Source organism: Panthera leo, chromosome A1 (genome assembly GCF_018350215.1).
Source record: "Panthera leo isolate Ple1 chromosome A1, P.leo_Ple1_pat1.1, whole genome shotgun sequence".
Classification (NCBI taxonomy): domain Eukaryota; kingdom Metazoa; phylum Chordata; class Mammalia; order Carnivora; family Felidae; genus Panthera; species Panthera leo.
In genome coordinates, this window is record NC_056679.1 from 216,348,662 (window position 1) to 216,351,604 (window position 2,943).

Genomic DNA, 2,943 nt, shown 5'->3' on the forward strand with positions numbered 1-2,943 from the left:
GATATGGGCACTTTTCTCTATAAATACTATATTAATAAAAACTTTAAAGGACATAGAAATTAAAAATGTCATTCCCATGTACTGCTTTTTATAAATACTTTATTAAAATAGGTAGAAAAAAACTTTAATTATCACATGTTTTGTGAATGAAAAGAAAAACAAGTAACTGAACTTTCAGAGACTTTTAAGAACAGTCAAGAAAATCAAAATTATAGACACCAAGGAGCATCGGGAAATTGATATGGAAAAATAAATAAATTCAAAGTAAGTGGTTTAACCATCTGAAAAATAGTGTTAATGATACTGGTCCTATGGGCTCTGTGGCAATGTGTTCTTCTATGAAATACACGAAGACTACATCCAGAACAAATTCAGTCTCACTGGACTCAGTGAGCAGGTGCCTCCCCATCCACAGCTGGAGCCTAATGAAGAGATTGGAGACGACCCTAACCAGAGCGACCTAACTGAGCAGGCATCCCAGATGCTTTATGGATTGATCTATTCCTACTATATCTTCACCAACCTTGGATTCACCTAGATGTTGGAAATGTACCAACAGGGAGAATTTGGCTACTGCCCCACAGGGACTATGAGAACCAGCTGATGCTTCCACCAATCTTTCAGACGTCCCAGATGAGACCACAGTGAAGCTCTACTCTGCCAAGCACCTGGACGTGTCCACACCCAAGACACCATCAAGGCACCAGCACACAGACTGTGCCTATGTTGTCATCTGTTTCTGTCATACAATTTTCATAGCACATCCCTAATGGCGGCTCAAGAAACTCACCAACCAATTTGTGCCCAGGCTTTGCAATTACAAGGCCCATTCAATGGCCTTGTCATGACAACTCCAAAAACCCCTTCAAGACAATTTGCTGATTCCCCATCTAACCCATCCCTCAGTCACTGATACCTCCATTCCTTTGCTGCCACACTTTAGGGAACCTCCATAATTTTTAGCTTAATTAAAGGGCTCATTATTTTGGTAGGACTATAAAATTAAGTGGAAGAAAAGGGAAAAAAAAACACATTCAAAATGTATATAAAATCTTGTCAGATCTCTTCAGGAAAAAATAAGAAGGGTTTCATGCCTTCTGATATTGAAATTGCAAGGTGATATGTCATTGTTGTTTATAATTCTGTGCTAATATATTTAATTATTAAATACAATTCATTGTTCTTTTTAAAATACATTTGCAAATTTAATTAAGGAACAAGAAGACTACTGAACAATACACATAATGATGACGAAATGTTGTTGAAGAAATTTTTTAGACTCTACAAAAACTACCATTTTGTACAGGTTCAGAGAGCATATGGCTTTAGAGAGGAATTTTTTGTATATGTGAAATCAGGTCTCACCGTGTTTAAACTGTTCTAGGATACAGGTTGAAATGAACTTCGCATGTGTCACACCACAGATTGAATGGCATTTTTTTTTTTAGAAGCACAAATCTCAAATCTCACTTGCAAATGGCAATTAAGTCTTAGGAAAAAAGATTTTTAAGGTTTTTATTTTAATTCCAGTTAGTGAACATAGAGTGTTGTATTAGTTCCAAGCGTACAATGTACTGATTCAACACTTTCATATACCACCCGGGGCTCATCACCACAAGTGCACCTCTTCATTCCCATCATCTATTCAACCTATCTCCTCACCCACCTCCCTTCTGGTAACCAGCAGTTTGTCCTCTAGAATTAAGAATGGATTTCATGGTTCATATCTCAGTTTTTTAGGAAAAAAATATTTTTATACTTGACACAATGTAATGTGGTGTTTAATAAAATCCAAAGAAAAGTATCAATAGCAATGGACACGCATAAACATGATTAAGAATACACAGCTCAATTAATTTATATGCCAAAACATTCTGGAAATTAGTTTAACAGATTTAATATTGTAAAGGTGGAAGGAAGCTAAAATTGGGGTATTTGACCTAGCAGTTGCTATAATATACTATAAAACCGTATGTTTTTGTCTTGGAATAGGGAGCCAAGTTCAAAATCGTGAATAATCCAATTATATTCAAGTATAGACAAAATTTCTGAATATTAGTGAGGAAAGATTGCATAATACTTTAAATTGAAAATTGTCTTAATTCTGTCAAATCGGGTTGATAAGATAGGGCATCACTCAGTTGGAGAGCCAACATCCCAATCCCATCTCAGGGCAAATAACTAATATGCCTATTTGGAGAGTGTCCTTAGCCATTAAAATTTAGCCAGGCCAGTTAGATGACCAGTGGATTCACCACTTCGACGTGAGTGACAATGAATATAGACTCTGTAATATTCATACTCTTTGTAGTATGTCAAGAGATATTATTTGCTTAAGCACTGAATTTTGCTTTAGTTTTTCTTACAAGCGTTACTTTTTGTTAACTAGATTTTTCTGCACCTATCTATACTTAAGGTGTTTGGATTTATCCTGTAAATACTATGCTGTGAGTCACAGTTAGCAATGTCAAGGTCAGATACCATAATAATAGCATCTTTGTAACAGGTGTGGGGAACAGCAGTTTATGGACATTTAAAGAGTAAATGGGGCAACGAAATGATAACACTGAAACTCAAGGCCCTTTTAAGATAAACATGATATGTGCTGAAAAGTTTAATCGAGGAGGCAAAGGAAAAATGAGTAAGAACAAGGAGCAGACAGCTGTGGTGTTTTGGAAAGTCACATATGTGCAAAAATTTAATATTGTCAGTACCTAGTTCTTTCATGTGGTCTTGATTTAACTGAAATTGAAGCACAGATCATAAGTCATAATTTTTTTTAATCTGACACCCTTAGAGGAAAAGAAGTGGCAAATGTGATTTCCAGATTTCAAAGCTTTAGTTTAATCATTACGCTTTGCTGTAAATACATAGAATGAACATGGAAATATTTATATACCATTTATCCTAATGACATACAGAACAAAAAGCTTTAGCCATAGC

General features: G+C 35.4%; 1 pseudogene; it reads left to right on the forward strand.

Moving 5' to 3' along the window:
* The first annotated feature begins 319 nt into the window (after positions 1-319).
* On the forward strand, positions 320-848 carry LOC122198592 (annotated as a pseudogene).
* The last annotated feature ends 2,095 nt before the right edge of the window (positions 849-2,943 follow it).